We start from the raw sequence: 25,667 nt of genomic DNA, 5'->3' as shown, positions 1-25,667 counted from the left end.
ATCAGAAAAATTAAGTTTCAAGCACGAAAATAAAAGTAGGAATAATACAACAAAATATGGACAATTATCTGACGATCTGATGCCAATATTCTCACTGCAATTTCAGTCTCGCAAACTGACATAAAAGCTGTAAGTGATGTAGCAGAACTGAATGTGTTACTCACCTTTTCCTTCATTGCACAGTAATAAAACCGTACATAAGGCATTGTGACAAATAACAAACTCGGCTCTGCTACATCTGTCTTACAGCATCATGTCACTGCCGCTCATTTTTCGGTTCTTTGCAGCTTTTTTTCATCCTGTTATGAAGGCCTATTATGTCGGCTTACATTGAACCCTTGATTGCAGATTTTCGCCTCCGTCCCTGATTGTTTTTTAATACATTTTCGGGAACACTTCTCAAGTTCTATTACTTAGTAAGAAGTTTGGTCTTCGACCATTACCCCGACAGGTATATACATTGGGATTATACCCCTTAAAGGGCCCAGGTCACGATACTCAATGGGGACAACTACTGGGCGATCAGATGTTCTGGAAAATGTGAATAACTCGATTATTTTACTTTTTACAGTGTTTATTGCTTGGTAAAAATGACCAGGTGACGTGATTCTCCCGGTCAGTACGATTTCGGCGATACCAAACATGTAGAATTTCTTTTTTTTTAGTCCTCATAGGTGATTGCTGCAGTCAAACAAAAGGACCCCAACTACTTCAGTCAGGGACTTGGCAGCAGCAAGCAGGGGGTAAAACGGCAGCGATCGGAGCCAGTTCTGATAGCTGCTGTTGGAAGCAGTGACTGATGTAGAACAAGTATAAAAGGGGTTAAAATGATTGCTGCATTTTCCCTGCAAACACTCAGGATTTTGGTGCAGAAAAATCTGCTGCAAAGACTCACAAGTCTGCACACAGCCATAAGAGCAGCAATCTCTTTCCGGTGTCCTCAGAATTCGTTACAATGTATCAGTGCAGGTAGAAACCTATCAGCATTGCTGCACTCTGACAACCCTGACCTGTATAAGGCTGTGTTCACATGCAAAGTTTGGGGTTTTTTTAGGCAGTTTTTGAAATTTTATGCAAATTAAAAGCTGCTTTTTACAGGACGAGTAAAATCGTGGAGATCTCAGGAGTCTCCGCACACAATTGTCATATTTGTTTACTGACTAAAATGAAGAACTGCAGCGTGTCAATTCTTCCTGTGTTTTTCCATAGAAAGAAATGAGAAAGTGAGAAAAAAAAACTGCAAAAACACAAGAAAAAACAGGGTGGCATTTCTTCCTGCATTTCTGGTGAATAAACCTAAACTGTAGAAAAATCACACACCAAATCATCTGCACCAAAAACCGCAGCTAAAAACACTGGTCAAGAAAGCCTGTATTATGAATGCCAAAAAAGCAAGAATTACTGTAGAAAAAATGCTGAATGTGAACACAGCCGAAGCAGGACGGAATCTACACCGGAATATCTTCTACTGACAACAGAAAGAGAAAACCGCAATGAATTGAAACAGAATGTGAGCAGGTTGCGGGATGCAGTGACGGGCAGGAGGCAGAGCAAGGGTTAACTATTTTAATTCACACTACGATACTCCACAGGGAGGTTAAAGTTTAACTAGGGGGTTGGGTATTAACAGTTCTTGGGGGGTTAACTTATCCTGCCAGATGTTTATCAAGATGTGGTAGTCCCGGAGCTGGTGATGGCGCCAACAATGGCTGACATGGCTCTTGTCCAACATGGTCCTGGAGGTAACAATGGTCCGTCATCTGGTGACAGCGGTTGGTCTCCGGTACCTTCCACTGAGCCCCTAGTCCATGTACTGATGTGGACGGAGGAACGTGGGTCTGAACCTGAAGGGACCCAGCAGACGTACACTGGTGAATCAGGGCGCAGATGGCACTCCTGCACCCGGTCTCTCTTTGGCAGCACGCGCGCAGCACTCACTAGCCCGGAATGTTCAACACTGCACTTTGTGGTCACCAACGCGCACACTGCACGTCCTTCCTCACAGTCTCTGTCAGTGGTGGCGGGGATGCTCGAGTGTGGGCCTGAGCTATATCGGCTGCGCACTTTCTCTTCCCACCAAGTCTGCCCGTTTCTGCGCGCGCTGAGTCTGTAAGCGCTTAGCCACACCCCCTGTTTCCGCCTGCAATGATTGGTCCGGTCTCCTAAGCTTTCCCCCGGACAACAGAGGAGACAGCCCCGACAGTTCCGGACCTGGCACAAGAAAGGTGCCCGCGGCACAGTCCCTCTTCTTACAAGAACATATAATGAAAACATCACAGGTTTCTCGTAACCAGAAGATTTCAATATGGTGAGTGCAGCTCTGGGGTATAATACAGGATGTAACTCAGGATCAGTAATGTAATGTATGTACACAGTGACTGCACCAGCAGAATAGTGAGTGCAGCTCTGGGGTATAATACAGGATGTAACTCAGGATCAGTACAGGAACAGTAATGTAGTGTATGAACACAGTGACTGCACAAGCAGAATAGTGAGTGCAGCTCTGGAGTATAATACAGGATGTAACTCAGGATCAGTACAAGATAAGTGTCACGACACAGCTGTCAGGTGACCCGGGACCAGGGTCTTCTTTCCTGTCCCTAACATTAGGTGACCTAGCTCACCTTACTCCCCAGGATACTTCTGAAGGTGAAGATGCTGGTGCCTCCACTCTTGCCTTGTCCTCTGAGTTATTCCCCGTTCTTTCTCCTCCCCCACCTAGGGAAGAGGGGTGCTACTGTGCACCGTAGTACCCCAACCCGACAAACAAGGCAACACAAACAAGAGTTAACAGAAAACTCCAAGCATACAAAATATTCACTTATATACAACAGAGGAATGCCCCGGGGTGTGACAGTAGGGGAATAACTCAAAATAGAGGATAGGGAGTTACCATGCATACAGTACAAACCAAGCAACAGTCACAGATAACTCCTCCAACTCTTCGTCTTATATGAACTCCTCTCCCACCGTTAGCCATGCAGCAAATACTAGCTAGGAGTGGAAATGCTAGCTCTGACAAGGATTTGTATCAGAGCCCAGATTATAAAGGGGAAAGGAGTGGCTAACCGAGCTCAGCTGTGAGCACAGGGATTTCCAACATGGCTGGATAGCCCCTGTTCTGCCAGATGAAATAAACACATAATGTAGAAGTGCCTCTTCTCAGCACAGGAGTAGGAACAACTCCGTGACAGTACCCCCTCTTCTACGAGAGACCTCCATAATCTCAGGACCAGGCCTATCAGGGTGTGCCATGTGAAAAGCCCGGACCAGTCTGGCCGCATGAACATTTGATGCTGGTACCCGCCTCCTCTCCTCAGGACCGTACCCCCTTAAATGTACCAGATACTGAAGCAACCGACGATCAACACAAGAATCCAAGATCTTCACAAACTGAAACTCCAAGTTTCCATCAACAAAGACAGAAGATGGTGGTAGAGGTGATGGTACTGAAGATGCAACATATTTTTTGAGGAGAAAACAATGGAATACGTTACAGATCCTAAAGGTAGGTGGTAAAGAAAGTCGAATGCTACGGGATTGACGATGGCTATGATCTTATGAGGACCGATAAACCTGGGACCCAGTTTCAAAGACGGAACCTTCAGATTAATGTTCCTAGAGGACAACCACACCAAGTCACCAACACACAGGTCCGCACCCACCAAAAGTCTCCGATCAGCCACAATCTTATATTTGGATACCAGCTTCCTCAAATTATTTGTAACCGCCTGCCATATGGTAGAAATGGAAGATGAAAACCGTTCTTCCAACAGTAATCCAGAGGGGTGATTACCACTAAAAGAACTAAACTGAGGATTGAATCCATATGCCCCAAAAAACGGGGACTTACTGGTCGATTCCTGACAACAATTATTTACAGCAAATTCAGCTAACGTTAAACAGATAACCCAGTACTCCTGATTTTCAGATACAAAACGCCTGAGGTATGTCTCTAGATTCTGGTTAATCCATTCAGTCTGCCCATTAGACTGTGGGTGAAAAGTGGATCCCAGACTGGTGCAAAATGCCCTCCAAAACTTGGAGACAAACTGCACCCCCCGATCAGAAACAATATCGGTCGGGATCCCATGTAATCTTACAATTTCCCTTACTAAAACTTGCGCCAAAGATTTGGCATTTGGTAAAGCGATTAAAATGGGACATCAAACTGAATCTGTCCACTACCACCAGGATTACAGTATTCCCTTCTAACATGATTAGATCTGTGATAAAATCGACTGACAAGTAAGTCCAAGGTCTGCTGGGAATCACCAACAGTTGGAGATCCCCCAACGGGCGAGTATGAGAGGTCTTGGAACGCGCACAGACACTGCAGGCATACTCCCGGATATCCTTATGAGCACCTGGCCACCAAAAACGCCAACTAGATCAGAGGTGGCTTTATTACCAGGATGTCTGGCCAACATTGAATCGTAATGTTCGCTGAGGACTCGAACACGGAGATTAACAGGAACAAACAGTTTACCAAGTGGACGGGCAGAAGGGGCATCCCCCTATCAACAACCTCTCTCCAGATCGAAGCATATAGACGCCATAACCACCCCTTTTTGAAGAATAGGTTCACACTTATTTCCCCACCCCCAGGAAAGCAACGGGATAAGGCATCAGCCTTAATGTTTTTGTTTCCCAGCCTATATGTGACAAAAAAGTTAAACCTGGTAAAGAACAATGCCCATCTTGCCTGTCGAGGCGTTAGACATTTCGCCGATTCCAAATATACCAGATTCTTATGATCCATGATTACCATAACTGGGTGAACCGATCCCTCCAAAAAATGACACCACTCTTCAAAAGCCCATTTGATTGCTAAGAGTTCCCTGTTACCAATGTCATAATTTTTCTCAGAAAGTGAGTTTTTTAGAAAAATAAGCACAGGGACGCCATTTACCAGGGACGCACCCTGCAACAATACAGCCCCCACTCCCACCGCAGATGCATCAACATCAACAATAGAGGGTTGAGAGACGTCAGGCTGAATAAGAATCAGCACAGAAGAAAAACACCTCTTCAATGTATCAAATGCCTCCCTGGCAGGACTGGGGCACGTGGAGAAGTCCATCCACTTTCTGGTCACATCTGTAAGAGGTTTGGCTACTATTGAAAAGTTCTTTATGAATTTACCGTAGTAGTTGGCAAAATCTAAAAATATTTGTAACGTCTTCAATACCACCCAGACTTTCACCGGATCCTTGAGAAAACCGGTGGAAGACAACACATAGCCTAGGAAAGGGATCTCCTCAACCAAGAACATACACTTCTCGGGTTTGACATATAATTTATTGTCTCAGAGTATATGTAAGACCTGCCTGACATGTCCCTGGTGTGACTCAAGGTCAGGTGAATAAATTAATATGTCATCCAGATAGATAACCACAAATCTGCCTACTAGATGACTAAATATGTCATTTATAAAGTGTTGAAAGATTGAAAGACGTTCGTCAACCCAAAAGGCATCACCAGATTCTCAAAATGTTCCTCAGGCGTATTGAGAGTAGTTTTCGACTCATCACCCTCTTTAATGCGGATGAGAGTTTGTGCCCCCCTGAGGTAGATCTTAGAGAACCATTTTGCACCTACAATTTGACAAAAGAGGTCTGGAAGGAGAGGGAGTGGGTAAGGATCACGGACAGTGATCGTATTGAGTTCACGGAAATCCAGGCAAGGACATAACCCCCCATCTTTTTTATTTACAAAAAAGAACTGACTACGGAGTGCAGGGTCATTCCACTTGGTGTCCGTGGCCCACCTCCGAAACTCAGAGTAATATTCCTCCTCCGGCCGGTCTCCTTGCTGAAGTTGGCGCAGTGTGGACTCAGCTAAGAAGATGCGATCGGGGTCATCATATATAAGGCCCAGTGCCCGAAAAAATCCCTCCACCGTCTAAAGCAGCTAGGAGTCAGATGGGTGAGAAAATTACCATGCTTGCGGGTCACCCTGAAGGAGCGAGATTACTATCCCCACACGTTGCTCCTCTGTACCTGAAGAAACTGGACATAACCTGAAGTACAGTTTACAGACCTCTCTGAAAACAACAAACTCATCACCCCCCCCCCCCCCGAGAGAACCTGTCAGGCAATGCGACCTTGGGCTCCACTATGGTTTGCTAGGGAGATAGGAGTCCATCAGATGTATGAGGGTGCTGCAAACCCACCATGTGTAAATCTGCCACCTCCAGATTGAGATGCCGCAGTTGCCCTTTCAGAGCAGCAATTGGATCTATAATAGAACAGAAAAAATGGTTACGGTCAGAGCAAATGTCAAGATACAGCTGTCGGGTGACCCAGGACCAGAGGCTTCTTCTCTGTTCCTAACACTAGGGGGCACCTTCGCTCGCCCTACTCCCTCGGATACTTCTGAAGGTGAGGATGCCAGGGCCTCCACCCTTGCCTTATCTCCTGTATTAGCTCTCCGTCTGTTCTCTACCCCCACGCAGGGAAAAGGGGGTGCTACTGTGCACCCTAGTACACAAACCCGACAAACAAGGCAACAGAAAGAAGGGTTAACAGAAAACTCCAGGCATATAAAATACTCAGGTATAACAGAGAAATGCACTGGGGCGTGGAGGTAGGGGAATAAACCAAAATAGAGAAGGATAGGGAGCTACCACACATACAAACCAAGCAACAGTCACAGATAACTCCTCCAACTCTCCTCATATGAACTCCTCTCCCTCCATTAGCCATGTACTGTAGCAAATGCTAGCACTGACAAGGATTGTATCAGAGCCCAGATTAAAAAAGGGGAAGGGAGTAGCTAACCGAGCTCAGCTGTGAGCACAGGGATTTCTATCATGGCCGATTAACCCCTGTTCTGCCAGAAGAAATAAACACATTTAAAATGAAGAAGTACTTCTTCTCAACAACGAAGTAGGAGCAATCAGACGCTGCAGTCTTCTGGCTCCATACTGTCACTGTAACCACGTGACACCAGCAGAATAGTGAGTGCAGCTCTGGAGTATAATACTGGCTGTGCCTTATTACGTGATTGACTATCCATTTCAGTCACTGAGCATTACAAGTGGAGGGGTTCAGTGAGCAGCAGGATGACTTTGCTGTCAGGTATTACCCACCTCTCTGAATGATACATATCATTACTTATAGAACACTCCGGAATGTAGGGGCACATGTTCGTTCCTAGACCAGGTCGGAGTTTGCATAATTCTCGTTATTAGGGGTCTTAGCTTTTATCAGCAGATCGCATCATTTATTCTCTTTTCCAGTAGATTGTTGGGTCTCGTCCCTCCGGATCCTGCGCTGCTATCTGTCCATAGAGGACAATACGTCCCTGACACAGTGATTACAGATTCCCTCATTCTGGAGAGTATAACATTAGAGGGCTCTGCAGAACTGCAGCTCCCAGCTAGCAGAGCACTGTGGTACTTGTAGTCCTACCGCGGCAGATAATCAAAACTTTCCTGACTATATGACTAGAGACGTTACATTGTCATTACATTCCCAAATATCTGCAATTCATCATTCCAATGTCTCCGCTGTCTGCAGATCTTGTCGCCCCGACCACCCTCCGTCCTGAGCGGCCGCGTCATCCGTCCCGTCCCTTTAAATAGGTTTAATGGAGGTCGAAAGCGTAAAAGATTGAAAATTTCCAGCATCGTTCACGTGTGGAAAATAAAGTGTAAACTCAGACAGAAAGGATCAATGTCGAGATCGTCCCCAAGGAGTGTGAGCGGTCATGAGGCATCATCGTAATAATATATCCCAGGGATGGGACAGCGAATGGTTAATCTTTATAATCTCCGAGCCGCTACACCGTGCAAATGCCGTCACATCAAACCCCTTCATCTACGATAGCAGAGGCAGCAGAGTTTAGTTTGTCGCTTGGTACAATCAAGGTGTACAAAAGTCCGATCAAATTCTAATGATGTAGCGGTGGCGAGTTCGTTATTTGGCTCAGTTCCTGCTCATATCATGATTCTAATGATGTAGCAGAGCTGGATTTGTCACTTGGCACAACTACTAATCTGAACAGTTAGTGCTATATGCAAAATGCTAAGTTTAATGGCATCTTTGTAGGTAAAGATGTAGCAGAGCTGAGTTTGTCCTTTGGTACAACTCATGTTTGTATCACACTTTGATCTTTTCGGGAAAAATACTAAGTTTATGGCATATATTTAATATCCTGCTGGGACCCCACTGAGGTGAACAATGGGGGTCCCGGAATGCTATTTCTGCAAGTCCAATACAAGTGTATGGATAGAATCATATTTGCGGAACAGCAGAGCTCAGTTTGTGTAAATTGTAATAATTATCACATTTTGCTTCTGATAAAGATCTGCTAAGTTCTGTAAAAAAATGTAAACTTATCAAAATGCACAAAAACAGTTCAGACGCCGCCACGTCCGTATGTTACATATGTAGCAGAGCTGAGTTTGTCAGTGTAGAGAAAAGTTTTCTATCATTGCTATGTTCTACGCTAGTATTCTGGGTCTCTCCATAATAAGGAAACACTTAGAAATGAATGTCATATCTGTGTGTGACGTGATGTAGCAGAGCTGAGTTTGCATTTTGGTCTATCTATAGAAATGCAGGGAAATTATCACAAATGAATGAGTTCAGTGACGCAGTAAGCAAAAATGAAATATTCCAAATACCTATTTAGCTCCGACACATCATGTAGCAGGGTTGACTTTGTCATGGACACAATCCATTATTACACTATATTAGTGATCTATACAAATCAGTGGAGGAAAAAATACCAATTGTCATGAGACGCAAGAGAAGAAAATCATAAGAAATATATGACCCTGCCACAAAGATGCAGCAGAGCTGACTGTGTCATATATCTGTCCTAAGGAAATGGGATTAACAGAGTTTTCAGACAGGTTACAGATAAAGTGTTCAGTAACACACTCAGCTCTGCTACATCTGTACACTATGACATGCAGTAAGGTGGGCAGCAGGTGGGCACGTACCTTGCAGGTGTCTGCTTAGATCCTCCAGACTTCTCTAAGTGGCGAGCACCTGCCCTGCGTATTTATACATCCGCTGCGCCTGGGTGAGGACGACTTCCCAGGATCTGCCTTCTGCTGACGTCTGGGGTCTGACTGGTGACACCACCAGGTCTCAGTCACAGCACATGCCATCATATCTCCGGCTGGTGGGGGGCTCCAACACTGCGCTCCCCTCTTACATCTGGAGTCGGGAACAGTTTACGTAGGAAATAAAGTTGCAATGTCTATACATGTGAACATGGGGCAAAATCAGAGGCAGACAGCTCCTGAAATACATCATACAGTATACTGCCCCTATATGTGCAAATGTAAAAGAGAACATGATTCTACTGATGGTCAAAGTATGGAAATACAGCTTCATACAATGCTGAAAAGTCGTCACTTTTATAAACTATAATTGCTTACTATTTCAGGACCTCAAATACAAATATATAAAATATTATCATACTATGTACAAGAATATAACTACTATAATACTGCCCCGATGTACAAGAATATAACTACTGTAATACTGCTCCTATGTACAAGAATATAACTACTATAATACTGCCCCTTTGTACAAGAATATAACTACTATAATACTGCCACTATGTACAAGAATATAACTACTATAATACTGCTCCTATGTACAAGAATATAACTGCTATAATACTGCCCCCTATGTACAAGAATATAACTACTATAATACTGCTTCTATGTACAAGAATATAACTACTATAATACTGCTCCTATGTACAAGAATATAACTACTATAATACTGCTCCTATGTACAAGAATATAACTACTATAATACTGCCACTATGTACAAGAATATAACTACTATAATACTGCCCCTATGTACAAGAATATAACTACTATAATACTGCTTCTATGTACAAGAATATAACTACTATAATACTGCTCCTATGTACAAGAATATAACTACTATAATACTGCTCCTATGTACAAGAATATAACTACTATAATACTGCCACTATGTACAAGAATATAACTACTATAATACTGCCCCTATGTACAAGAATATAACTACTATAATACTGCCACTATGTACAAGAATATAACTACTATAATACTGCCCCTATGTACAAGAATATAACTAATATAATACTGCCCCGATGTACAAGAATATAACTACTGTAATACTGCTCCTATGTACAAGAATATAATTACTATAATACTACCCCCCTATGTACAAGAATATAACTACGATACTACTGCCCATATGTACAAGAATATAACTACTATTATACTGCTCCTATGTACAAGAATATAATTACTATAATACTACCCCCCTATGTACAAGAATATAACTACGATACTACTGCCCATATGTACAAGAATATGCAGTTGTGCTCAAAAGTTTACATACCCCCGCAGAATTTTTGCTTTCTTGGTCTTTTTTCAAAGAATATGATAACACCAAAGCTTTTTCTCCAGTCATGGTTAGTAGTTGGGTGAAGCCAGTTATTGTCAAACAACTGTGTTTTCTCTTCTTAAATCATAATCACAACCCAAGACATCCAAATGACCCTGATCAAAATTTCACATACCCCATTTCTTAATACCTTGCTTGTATTGCCCCCTCTAACATCAATGACAGCTTGAAGTCTTTTGTGGTAGTTGTGGATGAGGTTCTTTATTTTCTCAGATAGTAAAGCTGCCCACTCTTCTTGGCAAAAAGCCTCCAGTTCCTGTAAATTCCTGGGCTGTCTAGCATGAACTGCGCGCTTGAGATCTCCCCAGAGTGGCTCAATGATATTGAGGTCAGGAGACTGAGATGGTCACTCCAGAACCTTCACTTTGTTCTGCTGTAGCCAATGACAGGTCAACTTGGCCTTGTGTTTTGGATTGTTGTCATGTTGAACGTCCTATGCGCAGCTTCCAGGCTGATGAGTGCAAATTTGCCTCCAGTATTTGCTGATAACGTGCTACATTCATCTTTCCTTCAACTTTGACCAAGTTCCCTGTGCCTTTGTAGCTCACACATCCCCAAAACATCAGCAATCCACCTCCGTGCTTTACAGTAAGAATGGTGTTCCTTTCATCATAGGCTTTGTTGACCTCCCTCCAAATGTAACATTTATGGTTGTGGCCAAAAAGTTCAATTTTGGTCTCATCACTCCAAATTAACTTATTCCAGAAATGTTGATGCTTGTCTCTGTGCTGTTTTGCATATTGTAGGCTTTCTTCTGGCGACTCGACCATGCAGTCCATTTTTCTTCTACTGCCTCCTTATTGTGCATCTTGAAACAGCCACACTGCTAGTTTTCAGAAAGTCCAGTATTTCAGCTGATGTTATTTTGGGGTTTTTCTCTGCATCCTGAACAATTTTCCTGGCAGCTGTGGATGACATTTTTGTTGGTCTACCTGACCATGGCTTTGTTTTTACAGAGCCCCTGATTTTTCATTTGTTAATCACAGGGCTGTGGAGTCGGTAAGCCACAGTTGCGACTCCGACTCCTGGATTTTATCAGGTTCCGACTCCTTCATAAATGGCCAATTCGTAACAATAAATTTACTGTTGTCAAATAATAACATCGTGCTTATTCAGTTTCTCACCATCATATAAGTAATCAGACCACTTAGAGCAAAAACTATATTTATTAGAATACAATTAGAATATAGCAAATAACTTTTATAAACTTTTCTAAACTCTTGTAAGTAAATATGCAATAAACACTGTTATGCAGTTAAGAAGAAGAAATCTATAAATTTGTCCCCAGAAAAAGTATTGCCTCTGTCAGATCCTCCTTCATGGATGCCCTCAAATCTGATCTAATTATTTTGAGAGCAGAGAACAACCTCTCTACACTAACTTGGGTTGGTGGCAAAGCAGTAGCCACTCGGGCAACATCTCTGACAATGTCAGGATACAGAGGAATCGCTTGTTGCACTGTTATTTTTGATGAACGGTCAAATTTCTCAATTTCTTTTAGTGCACATGAAAAATTCTGCTGAAATGTACTGGCTGTGTTCTTTGATGGGGATGACTGTTCTTCTATGCGGGAACGCTTTGCACGGTCCTTGTGATCCAAATATTTTTCGAAATTAAATTCTTCATCAGTTGATGAGGGTGAAGATGTGGCAGGACGACCAAATTCTTCTTGTTCCTCCTGACTGTTCTGGAACCCTTTCATCCTTACTGCTATTTCAAACAGAGCTTCTTTTCCTTTAGTTAGCTGTTGATCATCTAGAAGAATCCGATGCATTGGGTCTACATAAACAGCTGCCAAAAGAATGTTATTTTGTAATAGTAGCTCCTCTCTCCATTTCATTAATGTAGCAATGCCACTTGCAATTAACCCTCCTCTTTGGGACAGGCGAAACATCAGGTTCTTCCACTCCTTTAAGAAAATACCTGGAGTTAAGTCCTCTGCTTGTAATTTTTTAGTCACTGTAAATGGGTGCTCTAGCAATTTTTCCAGCTCAGTCACCTGATTCCACGGACTTTCATTTAGCGTCAGTTGAGGGTTAGCCATGTCTACAAGAAAGGTTTTCAGTTCAACCAAGCGTTGAATCATTAAGTACTGCCCCATCGTGTGGCTTGATCAATAATTGCCCCTTTTCCAGCACGTCTCTTCAAAATTGAGTCAACTTTAGGGGTTCTGGCAACAGTAGCCAATTTTCTCACCTTGCCAATCAGTGCAGCAGCATGTCCTTCTTGCAGACTGTCTCTTATAGCCAGCTGTAGCATATGCACAACACAGCGCATGTGATGAATGAAAGAACGTATTGTCAGTTTCAACAATATCATCTAAACTATCATGTTGCTGTTCATCTGAAGCAACTTCAGTTTGCTCCTCAGTTACAATACTGTGTTCCTCTATTTCAAAAATTTCTGTGTCTGTGGACCCAGAATGTTCTTCTAGCTGCTGGTCACCATCATTACTCTCATTCATTAGCTTAATAGTACTTATCATATTTGAAGCATTGTCAGTTACGACAGAAAGAACTTGCTCTTTTTTAAGTTCATAGTCTTGCAGAACCTTTTCCACCAAGACCTGGAGAAACTCACTGGTGTGATGAGCTTTGGTGTCTTTTACTGCCAATGCCTTGGTAACTATTTCATTTTTGTCACAAACAAATCGGACATTGATGGCAAAATAGTTCACTCTGTGACGTGCGCAGGCATCCATTTTAAGAAACAGAAAGCGTCCCTTGAGAGTTTTTTTAAGTTCTTCCTTTTGTTTAAAAGCTTCTTCGATTACTAATTTTCTAATACTCTCTCTCTCTCTCCAGAGAAACACCAAGCTTGCGGGCCATTTCCCCATTCAGACACATAAAAGCTGGTCATGAAAATAATGAAATAGGCACACTATCTTTACAACAAGCTCTATGATCTGTTTTTTTAAATGTATCTACTATCATTGTCACAGTAACTTTGTCACTGACAAAATATCTTGCAACTGATGGCTGCAAAGTTCTCTGCTCCTTTGTTTGGTTGGAAGAGCTCAGCACTGGTTCATTGGTTTGGATGCAGTCTTTCTCATCCACTGCTTTCAGTACTTCCGGATGAAAGCGTTGTAAATGTCTCTTTAGATTAGAAGTTCTGGTAGGAGCATTTTTATCTTTGCCTGAATATGCACTGATCTTGGCTTCACAGCATTTGTTTTCGTCTGGATCATTTGTCATACACTGACAGACATAATGTTGATGGTGAAATGTTCAAATACAGCTGATTTAAAGTGACGCTTCTTTGACATTCTCAGGTTTTTAATTCTGCATTCACAATCCAAATGACAATTGTTTTTCCTAAAAACAATTGTACAAAATTATTGCCAGGTCGTACAACTGATATAGTGGTCAGTAATACTGTTATTCCTCATGTACTCACAGTTAACTGATGCAAAGTTTGTTGAAAGGATAACACTTACAGTCTTCCTCTTCTGAGTAGCAGCTGTGAGATGCTTGGAAGACGCACACCTAGTAAACATCTAGTCTAGAGGAGGAGCTTTACTACTAAGAATTTGCAACACATTTTCACTTTTAGTTTCATACATTGTAAGTAGGGGGGTTGGGGCAGCATGAGGTTAACCAAGTATAAGATTAGATAAGGGCAGTGGAGAACAGTGACACACAAGAAGTAAGAAATGTCTCTATCTCCAGCAGAACTGCTTATCACTGTTGTTCATAGTTTGATAGAACATATATATTTGAGTAACATTTATAAAATTCATATGAAAGTTCAATTATTAAATATTAATACATTTTTTTTAAAGCTGGAGTCGGAGTCGGTACATTTCTACCGACTCCGACTCCGACTCCAACCAAAACTGACTCCGACTCCACGACTCCGACTCCACAGCCCTGGTTAATCACAGTTTGAACGCTGCTGACTGGCATTATCAATTCCTTGGATATATTGGATATCTTTTTGTATCCCTTTCCTGTTTTATACAGTTCAACTACCTTTTCCCGTAGATCCGTTGAGAATTCTTTTGCTTTCCCCTTGACTCACAATCCAGAAATGTCAGTGGCTGGATGAAAGATGCAAGAGTCTGTCTGGATCCCAGAAACTCACACAACTTTTATGCACACACACTGATCACAAGCAAACAGGTCACAGGTGAGGATGTTACCTTTAGTAGCCATTCAAACCTATTTGTGTCAACTTCTGTGCATGTTATCAGGCCAAAATCACCAGGGTATGTAAACTTTTGATCAGGGTCATTTGGATGTTTTCGGTTGTCATTATGATTTAAAAAGAGAAAACACAGTGGTTTGACAATAAATGGCTTCAGCCAACCACTAACCATGAGTGAAGAAAAGGTTTTGGTGTTATCATTCATATTCTCTGAAAAAAGGACAAGAAAGCAAAAATTCTTGCTGTAACAACTATAATACTGCTCCTATGTTCAAGAAAATACAGTGGGGGAAATAAGTATTTGATCCCTTGCTGATTTTGTAAGTTTGCCCACTGACAAAGACTTGAACACTCTATAATTTTAAGGGTAGGTTAATTTTAATATTGAGAGATAGAATATCAAAAATAAAATCCAGAAAATCACATTGTATAAATTATATAAATGTATTTGCATTTTGCAGTGAGGAATAAGTATTTGATCCCTCTGGCAAACAAGACTTAATAATTGGTGGCAAAACCCTTGTTGGCATTCACAGCAGTCAGATGTTTTTTGTAGTTGATGATGAGGTATGCGCACATGTCAGGAGGAATTTTGGTCCACTCCTCTTTGCAGATCATCTCTAAATCATTAAGGTTTTGAGTCTGTCGCTTGGCAACTCGGGGCTTCAACTCCCTCCATAAGTTTTCTATGGGATTGATTTCTGGAGACTGGCTAGGCCACTCCATGGCCTTAATGTGCTTCTTTTTCTTCCTTTGTTGCCTTGGCTGTATGTTTTGGGTCATTGTCTTTCTGGAAGACCCCGCCACGACCCATTTTTAATGACCTGGCAGAGAGAAGGAGGTTGTCACTCAGGATTTTACGGTACATGGCGCCATCCATTCTCCCAATGATGCGGTGAAGTAGTCCTGTGCCCTTAGCAGAGAAACACCCCAAAACATAATGTTTCCACCTCCATGCTTGACAGTGGGGATGGTGTTCTTTGGGTCATAGGCAGCATTTCTCTTCCTCCAAACATGGCGAGTTGAGTTAATGCCAAAGACCTCAGAAGGAGTCCCCTGATCTGCAAGGATCTCCTTTGGTAGCCCAAGGTGACAAAACAGGGCAAACAGCTTGTAGGCTATTAGCTTGGCTGAGGTGTGGTGGAGAGATATCGCCTCTGGGTACTGTGTGGTGTAGTCCGCTATTACCAAAATATGTTGATGGCCACTGGCAGATTTCACTATGGGGCCTACCAGATCCATTACTATCTGCTCAAATGGTACATATATGATGGGCAGAGGTACCAATGGACTCCGGTAGTTCACGGTGGGTGAAGATAGTTGGCACTCCAGACAGGTGTCACAGTATCTCTGGACCTTCTCATCGACCCCAGGTCAAAAAACTGGTGCAGAATGCGCTTCTGCATCTTTTTGGCCCCCAAGTGCCCTCCTAGCATGTGGGTGTGAGCCATGTCGAGCACCGCTCGACAGTAGAATTGGGGCACCACCAGCTGTTCCACCACCTCATCCCGGATGTTATCCACCCAGTACAACTCCTGGTGGATAGCCATGCGGGGAAAGACTGTCAGCACCTTGTTGCTGAGCTACTCTGTTAATTTCAATCACCCTTTCTCATGCCCGGGCCAGGGTGGGATCCTCGAGCTGAGCTGTCCCGAACTTACTAGGGGCCACTTCCAGCTCAGGGATCAGTGGGGTCTCCTCGATCTCTCCAGCCAATGTCTATCGGGGTTACACTCTGTCCCTATGTTGGCGACCCCTACAGCAGATATCCCTGACTCAGAATATTCTGGTTCCGCGCCCGGAATAGCGTTTACCTTGGGAGGGTTAACACTGGTCTTCCACAGGGACCAAAACGGGTAAGTCTCTTCTCAACACAGTCTCATACAGATGAGTTCTTACCACTCCCACCACGTCTTATTTCTCCAAACGGGGTGGAAAACATAACCTCCGCGGTTGGGTATTCTCAGAGTTCCCCATCTATGCATACCACCCCCACTTTCCATCCATTGGGGTTGTCCCTGGCAACAAGGGACCCATGGACCACAGAGACTAGGCTCCCCAAGTCCAAGAGAGCATCTGTCTGGTACCCGTTAACAAGTACCTTGCACAGTTGGGTTCGGTACCAGCAGTGCCTGTAGTGGTGGTGCAGATTGGCTGGGTGTACATAGACACACGGCGAGTATACCCACAGTCCATGGGTTCAGCTGTCAGGGGGCAGTTGGCAGCCACATGTCCGGGGCCCTGGCACCACGAACACTTGTTAGCTGCGGCGCGACCGGACCTTGGGGCCAACTTAGAGGACACAGGTCTGCTGTCACTCTCCATTCAGGATAACCCCTCTGTATGGGCTCAGTCCTGATTGGCCCCAGTAGAGGGTCGGGGACTTTTCCTGGGTTGGTGGGGTCCGACGTGATAGCGGAAGTGGAGCTGTGTCCCATATAAAGTCCTGAGTATCTGTGTACCGCGCATTCAGTCCCACCACCTGGTCCAGAGTTCCCTGTTGTGAATTTACTTTTTGCTCCCTCTAGTGGTTACTAGTTTTTTGACTCTGGTTTTTCTGTCATTCCTTTTATCCGCACCTGGGTCGTTAGTTAAGGGTGTTGCTATTTAAGCTCCCTGGACCTTCAGTTCAATGCCTGGCAACGTAGTTATCAGAGCTAGTCTGCTGTGCTCTTGTCTACTGATCCTGGTTCCAGTTATATCAGCTAAGTCCGCTTTTTGCTTTTTGCTATTTTGTTTTGGTTTTGTATTTTTGTCCAGCTTGTTCCAAATATATATCCTGACCTTTGCTGGAAGCTCTAGGGGGCTGGTGTTCTCCCCCCGGACCGTTAGACGGTTCGGGGGTTCTTGAATTTCCAGTGTGGATTTTGATAGGGTTTTTGTTGACCATATAAGTTACCTTTCTTTATTCTGCTATCAGTTAGCGGGCCTCTCTGTGCTAAACCTGGTTCATTTCTGTGTTTGTCATTTCCTCTTACCTCACCGTTATTATTTGTGGGGGGGCTTCTATCCAGCTTTGGGGTCCCCTTCTCTGGAGGCAAGAAAGGTCTTTTGTTTTCCTCTACTAGGGGTAGCTAGATTCTCCGGCTGGAGCGTGTCATCTAGAATCAACGTAGGAATGATCCCCGGCTACTTCTAGTGTTGGCGTTAGGAGTAGATATATGGTCAACCCAGCTACCACTGCCCTATGAGCTGGATTTTTGTATTCTGCAGACTTCCACGTTCCTCTGAGACCCTCGCCATTGGGGTCATAACAGTTTGCCAGGCCAGTATTAAATGTTTAATGCATTGCAGAAGAGGGATTATAAGAAAGAAGATTCTGAGTTTTTTTTTTTCTCCTTCCCCTTTACCTCAGAGTGGCTATGCTTGCTGCAGACATGAATGTCCAGACCTTGATTACAAGTGTGGACCAGCTGGCTACTCGTGTGCAGGGCATACAAGACTATGTTATCAGTAATCCTAGGTCAGAACCTAAAATACCGATTCCTGAACTGTTTTCCGGAGACAGGTTTAAGTTTAGGAATTTTGTGAATAATTGTAAATTGTTTTTGTCCCTGAGACCCTGTTCATCTGGAGACTCTGCTCAGCAAGTAAAAATTGTTATTTCGTTCTTACGGGGCGACCCTCAGGATTGGGCTTTTTCGCTGGCGCCAGGAGATCCGGCATTGGCTGATATTAATGCGTTTTTTCTGGCGCTCGGTTTACTTTATGAGGAACCCAATCTTGAGATTCAGGCAGAAAAGGCCTTGCTGGCTATGTCTCAGGGGCAGGACGAGGCTGAAGTGTACTGCCAAAAATTTCGGAAATGGTCCGTGCTGACACATTGGAACGAGTGTGCACTGGCCGCTAATTTTAGAAATGGCCTTTCTGAAGCCATTAAGAATGTTATGGTGGGTTTTCCCATTCCCACAGGTCTGAATGATACTATGGCACTGGCTATTCAAATTGACCGGCGGTTGCGGGAGCGCAAAACCGCAAATTCCCTCATGGTGTTGTCTGAACAGACACCTAATTCGGTGCAATGTGATAGAAAGATCGCAAATTCCCTCATGGTGTTGTCTGAACAGACACCTGATTTAATGCAATGTGATAGAATCCTGACTAGAAATGAGCGGAAAATTCATAGACGCCGGAATGGCTTGTGCTACTACTGTGGTGATTCTACACATGTTATCTCAGCATGCTCTAAACGTATAGCTAAGGTTGTTAGTCCTGTCACCGTTGGTAATTTGCAACCTAAATTTATTCTGTCTGTAACTTTGATTTGCTCACTGTCGTCTTTTCCTGTCATGGCGTTTGTAGATTCAGGTGCTGCCCTGAGTCTTATGGATCTGTCATTTGCTAAGCACTGTGGTTTTACTCTTGAACCATTAGAAAATCCTATTCCTCTTAGGGGTATTGATGCTACGCCATTGGCAGCAAATAAACCGCAGTATTGGACACAGGTTACCATGTGCATGACTCCTGAACACCGCGAGGTGATACGTTTCCTGGTTTTACATAAAATGCATGATTTGGTTGTTTTAGGGCTGCCATGGTTACAGACCCATAATCCAGTCCTGGACTGGAAGGCTATGTCAGTCTCAAGTTGGGGCTGTCGTGGTATTCATGGGGATTCCCTGCCTGTGTCTATTGCTTCTTCTACGCCTTCGGAAGTTCCGGAGTATTTGTCTGATTATCAGGATGTCTTCAGTGAGTCTGAGTCCAGTGCACTGCCTCCTCATAGGGACTGTGACTGTGCTATAGATTTGATCCCAGGCAGTAAATTTCCTAAGGGAAGACTGTTTAATCTGTCGGTACCTGAACATACCGCTATGCGTTCATATATTAAGGAGTCTCTAGAGAAAGGACATATTCGTCCGTCTTCTTCCCCTCTTGGTGCGGGATTCTTTTTTGTGGCAAAAAAGGACGGATCTTTGAGACCTTGTATTGATTATCGGCTTTTAAATAAGATCACTGTCAAATTTCAGTATCCTTTACCGCTGTTGTCTGACTTGTTTGCCCGGATTAAAGGTGCCAAGTGGTTCACCAAGATAGATCTTCGTGGTGCGTACAACCTTGTGCGCATTAAGCAAGGTGATGAATGGAAAACCGCATTCAATACGCCCGAAGGTCATTTTGAGTACTTGGTGATGCCTTTTGGGCTCTCCAATGCGCCTTCAGTTTTTCAGTCCTTTATGCATGACATTTTCCGGAAGTATCTGGATAAATTTTTGATTGTTTATCTGGATGATATTTTGGTTTTTTCTGATAATTGGGATTCGCATGTGGAGCAGGTCAGGTTGGTCTTTAAAATTTTGCGTGAAAATTCTTTGTTTGTCAAGGGCTCAAAGTGTCTCTTTGGTGTACAGAAGGTTCCCTTTTTGGGGTTCATTTTTTCCCCTTCTGCTGTGGAGATGGACCCAGTCAAGGTCCGAGCTATTCTTGATTGGACTCAGCCCTCGTCAGTTAAGAGTCTACAGAAGTTCTTGGGTTTCGCTAACTTCTACCGTCGTTTTATCGCTAATTTTTCTAGCATTGTGAAACCTTTGACGGATATGACCAAGAAGGGCTCCGATGTAGCTAACTGGGCTCCTGCTGCCGTGGAGGCTTTCCAGGAGTTGAAACGCCGGTTTACTTCGGCGCCTGTTTTGTGCCAGCCCGATGTCTCACTTCCCTTTCAGGTTGAGGTGGATGCTTCAGAGATTGGAGCAGGGGCCGTTTTGTCGCAGAGAGGCCCTGGTTGCTCTGTTATGAAACCTTGTGCCTTTTTCTCTAGGAAGTTTTCGCCTGCCGAGCGAAATTATGATGTGGGCAATCGGGAGTTGTTGGCCATGAAATGGGCATTTGAGGAGTGGCGTCATTGGCTCGAGGGTGCTAAGCATCGTGTGGTGGTCTTGACTGATCACAAAAATCTGATGTATCTCGAGTCTGCTAAACGCCTTAATCCGAGACAGGCCCGCTGGTCATTGTTTTTCTCCCGCTTTGATTTTGTTGTCTCGTATTTACCAGGTTCAAAGAATGTGAAGGCCGATGCTCTTTCTAGGAGCTTTGTGCCTGATGCTCCTGGAGTCGCTGATCCTGTTGGTATTCTTAAAGATGGAGTTATCTTGTCAGCTATTTCTCCGGATCTGCGACGTGTGTTGCAGAGATTTCAGGCTGATAGGCCTGAGTCTTGTCCACCTGACAGACTGTTTGTCCCGGATAAGTGGACCAGCAGAGTCATTTCCGAGGTTCATTCCTCGGTGTTGGCAGGTCACCCGGGAATTTTTGGCACCAGAGATCTGGTGGCCAGGTCCTTTTGGTGGCCTTCCTTGTCAAGGGATGTGCGGTCATTTGTGCAGTCCTGTGGGACTTGTGCTCGAGCTAAGCCTTGCTGTTCTCGTGCCAGCGGTTTGCTCTTGCCCTTGCCTGTCCCGAAGAGACCTTGGACACATATCTCCATGGATTTCATTTCTGATCTTCCGCTATCCCAGGGCATGTCCGTTATCTGGGTGATATGTGATCGCTTCTCAAAGATGGTCCATTTGGTTCCTTTGCCTAAGCTGCCTTCCTCTTCCGATCTGGTTCCTGTGTTTTTCCAGAACGTGGTTCGTTTGCACGGCATCCCTGAGAATATTGTGTCAGACAGAGGATCCCAGTTCGTTTCCAGATTCTGGCGATCCTTTTGTAGTAGGATGGGCATTGATTTGTCGTTTTCGTCTGCTTTCCATCCTCAGACTAATGGACAGACGGAGCGAACCAATCAGACTTTGGAGGCTTATTTGAGGTGTTTTGTCTCTGCTGATCAGGACGATTGGGTGACATTCTTGCCGTTGGCTGAGTTTGCCCTTAATAATCGGGCTAGTTCCGCCACCTTGGTTTCGCCTTTTTTCTGCAACTCTGGTTTCCATCCTCGCTTTTCTTCGGGTCATGTGGAGCCTTCTGACTGTCCTGGGGTGGATTCTGTGGTGGATAGGTTGCAGCGGATCTGGAATCATGTGGTGGACAACTTGAAGTTGTCACAGGAGAGGGCTCAGCGCTTTGCCAACCGCCGCCGCGGTGTGGGTCCCCGACTACGCGTTGGGGATTTGGTATGGCTTTCTTCCCGCTTTGTTCCTATGAAGGTCTCCTCTCCCAAATTTAAACCTCGTTTTATTGGGCCTTACAAGATATTGGAAATCCTTAATCCTGTATCTTTTCGTCTGGATCTTCCTGTGTCGTTTGCTATTCACAATGTATTTCATAGGTCCTTGTTGCGGCGGTACATTGTGCCTATAGTTCCTTCTGCTGAGCCTCCTGCTCCGGTGTTGGTTGAGGGCGAGTTGGAGTACGTGGTGGAGAAGATCTTGGATTCTCGCCTCTCCAGGCGGAGGCTTCAGTACCTGGTCAAGTGGAAGGGCTATGGTCAGGAGGATAATTCCTGGGTGGTCGCCTCTGATGTTCATGCGGCCGATTTAGTTCGTGCCTTTCATGCCGCTCATCCTGATCGCCCTGGTGGTCGTGGTGAGGGTTCGGTGACCCCTCACTAAGGGGGGGGTACTGTTGTGAATTTACTTTTTGCTCCCTCTAGTGGTTACTAGTTTTTTGACTCTGGTTTTTCTGTCATTCCTTTTATCCGCACCTGGGTCGTTAGTTAAGGGTGTTGCTATTTAAGCTCCCTGGACCTTCAGTTCAATGCCTGGCAACGTAGTTATCAGAGCTAGTCTGCTGTGCTCTTGTCTACTGATCCTGGTTCCAGTTATATCAGCTAAGTCCGCTTTTTGCTTTTTGCTATTTTGTTTTGGTTTTGTATTTTTGTCCAGCTTGTTCCAAATATATATCCTGACCTTTGCTGGAAGCTCTAGGGGGCTGGTGTTCTCCCCCCGGACCGTTAGACGGTTCGGGGGTTCTTGAATTTCCAGTGTGGATTTTGATAGGGTTTTTGTTGACCATATAAGTTACCTTTCTTTATTCTGCTATCAGTTAGCGGGCCTCTCTGTGCTAAACCTGGTTCATTTCTGTGTTTGTCATTTCCTCTTACCTCACCGTTATTATTTGTGGGGGGGCTTCTATCCAGCTTTGGGGTCCCCTTCTCTGGAGGCAAGAAAGGTCTTTTGTTTTCCTCTACTAGGGGTAGCTAGATTCTCCGGCTGGAGCGTGTCATCTAGAATCAACGTAGGAATGATCCCCGGCTACTTCTAGTGTTGGCGTTAGGAGTAGATATATGGTCAACCCAGCTACCACTGCCCTATGAGCTGGATTTTTGTATTCTGCAGACTTCCACGTTCCTCTGAGACCCTCGCCATTGGGGTCATAACAGTTCCCGGGTCACCTTGCTCCACCCAACACTGTATGGCTGCTGGCAGAGCTCTCACCGGCCAGTCAACCATCACCCTCTCCATCATCTGGGCCAAAGTCAAAGTCTCAGGTTGGTGCCACCTTTTCACAAGCTGGAGTAAGTCATATACCTGAGACCGGGTGGGCCTCCACAAAAGTCCATGAAAACACCCGTTGGGCTCTCACATAGGTATTACCCCCAGTCGGGCAAGGATCTTGCCTTTTAGCTTGGCGTAGTGCTGGGCATCCTCTTGACTGAGGTCAAAGTAGGCCTTTAGCGCATCACCCCTCAAGAACGGAGCCACCACTTTGGTCTACTGGGAAGTTGGCAGGATCTCCCACTCTGCTGTGCACTCATAGACGGTGAGGAAAGCTTCCACATTGTCTTCCGGACTCAGTTTCCTCAAAGTGGAGCGGACCTTGTCTCGGCCCTCACAACGTTCTGGGGTCGGCGCTGGAGGTGCCTCACGCAGGGCTGCAATATGCTGCAGCAACAGGTTATTGGTCTGTTGCTGTTGTTGCTGCTTGAGGACCAGCTGCCTCAGGATTTCCTCCATTTTGTCTGCAGGCCTGGGTTGCAGTGTGGCAGGCCTAATGACAGACATGCAGCTGGAGTTTGGGTATGCCTCAGTTCACATTGCCCGCATTCTCCAACCAAATGTAGTGCAGCGGTGTTCTCACTGTGCAGTGAAGAGGCAGTGACCCAGGAGAGCTCTAAGTAAACACAGGTTTAATGTCCAAAACTTGCAAACAAAACAAACGGTATCCTCTGGATCGCAGCGGGGAAACAAGACAGTCCGTAAATGCGGCTTGTTGCCGAGGGCGACTGCACCACCGTATAATGCTGCGGGTTGCCAGGAGTTCACTCTGTTTGGTGCTGTGTTACGTTACACACGCTGAGCTTTTGCAGATCCATCTGCTCTGCACCTTGCAAACTCCACACTGACACACCCAACCCTCTGCTGCAGGGGTTTTAACAAAGAACCTGTGGCCGTAGGCCACATTGACAACCCGGGCCGAGGGAGGAAACTGATTGCCCCGCTACCTTCCTGTAGTCCGTTTTGAAAAATAAAAGCCCATGGCAGTTTTTTTTAATCTGCCTTGGACAAATAGCTTGTCCAAGACTAAGACTAAGGCTATGTACACACGATGATGCGGATCCGCGGCGTTTTTGGACACACGGAATTGCATCAAATCCGCAGTGTAGTGCACAACCAATGTTAGTTAATGGGAAATTCAGAATTGGTGTGCACATGCTGCGGAAAAATATGTGCAGATTTGCAGCGTTTTATTTTCCACAGCATGTCAATTCATTTTGCGGATCTGCAACGTTTCTGCACCCATTGACTTCCATTGTGGCAGTCAAATCCGCAGTAAAACCACAGGTTTAAAAAGATCTGCGGTTTTGCTGCAGAGTTGCGTGCGAGAAACGCTGCAGATCGGGAGGAGGAAGTGTGTGGGCGGAGACTATGTGTGTGGGCGGAGACTGTGTGTGAGCGGAGAAGATGTGCATGTCTGTGTGCGGGTGTCTGTGTGTATCTGTTTGCGTGGGTCTGCTGGTGTGTGCGCAGCTGTGTGTGTGTGTGTGTGTGCGGGTCTATGTGTAGTCAGGCATCGTCAGATGAGACTACTAGTCCCATCCGGCTATGTCTGCTATAGTGACAGCTAGCCGATGATGGGACAGTAGTAGTCCCATCATCCGGCTACTGTGTGGAATAGTAAAAAAAACAAACACATATGCACATACAGTACACATACTCACCAAACAACTAATCCCCGGCGCCCTCGATTGCCTGCAGAGATAATAAAATAATAAACCAACAGTATACTCCCTGTTCCGACGCCGTCAATCGCCTGCAAAAAAAATAATAATAAACCAACAGTATACTCCCTGTTCCGATGTAATCCATTTAATAACAAGTGTCCCACCACAATCTCCCATGTAGAGCTGTCACATCAGGAGATAGGACCACTTGGGTCGTCTCCGAGTATTTGTGACTGCTCGGAGATCTAGTTTTATTCGCCTCAGCTGCATGATTTATAGCTGCTAGCTCGCTCATCACTAACGACCACTCTCCAGGGGCCTCCGGTGTACACTGACAGGAGATAATACTCCTGGACTATATCCATCCGCCGCCTAGAAATCACCGGAGTTCGTCCTGTCACTTACGGTACCACTGCGTGAGAAAATTCTCACACAGCAGTGCCATAAAGTGAGAGCCTGAACTCCAGTGAACCATCAGTGATAACACAGCAGGAGCCATTGTCTCCTGTCAGTGTGTCACTGGAGGCCCTGTAGAGCGGTCACATCTCCTGATGTGACAGATCTACATGGGATATCGTTGTGTGACACTAGTTAATAAATGGATTACATCAGAACAGGGGAGTAATTGTGTTGGTTTATTATTATGTATTTTTTTTTTTACAGGTGATTGAGGGCGCCTCAGAAATTAGGAGTAAAATAAAGATGGGAAACTATTTGGTGTTTTACTTCATTAAAATAATTTATTCTGGCTGTCTTTATTTACCATGTAGCAACTATAGGATTAGTAATGGATAGGTGTCTTGACACCTCTCAATTACTAAGCCGGGCTTGATGTCACTGGACAATACACAGGTGACATCAACCCCCTAACTATTATCCCATATGCCACCACTACAGGGCGGTGGGAAGAGGTTAAGTGCCATTTCTGAGGCAGCTGTGTGCTGGTGTTTGTAGCTGGGGGGGGGGCAATATCCATGGCCCCTTCCTAGGCTATGAATATTAGCCCGCAGCTGTCTGCATAGCCTTTTCTGGCTATAAATTATAGGGGA

The 25,667-nt window shown here is 44.7% G+C and overlaps 1 protein-coding gene across 1 annotated transcript in view; it reads right to left on the bottom strand.

The window, feature by feature from the left end:
* Nucleotides 1–9,041, bottom strand: part of LOC143793043 (progonadoliberin-2) — a 61,803-nt gene extending 52,762 nt beyond the window's left edge. Inside the window, exon 1 of the mRNA XM_077279624.1 lies at nucleotides 8,954–9,041. The gene's annotated coding sequence lies outside the window, so the exon portion shown is untranslated. The remainder of the gene's footprint in view (nucleotides 1–8,953) is intronic.
* Nucleotides 9,042–25,667: the final 16,626 nt, after the last annotated feature.

The sequence above is a fragment of the Ranitomeya variabilis genome, chromosome 1 (genome assembly GCF_051348905.1).
Source record: "Ranitomeya variabilis isolate aRanVar5 chromosome 1, aRanVar5.hap1, whole genome shotgun sequence".
In the NCBI taxonomy this organism is placed as follows: Eukaryota; Metazoa; Chordata; class Amphibia; order Anura; family Dendrobatidae; genus Ranitomeya; species Ranitomeya variabilis.
The sequence above is the reverse complement of the archived record's forward strand: the minus strand, read 5'-3'. Positions and strand labels throughout refer to the sequence as shown.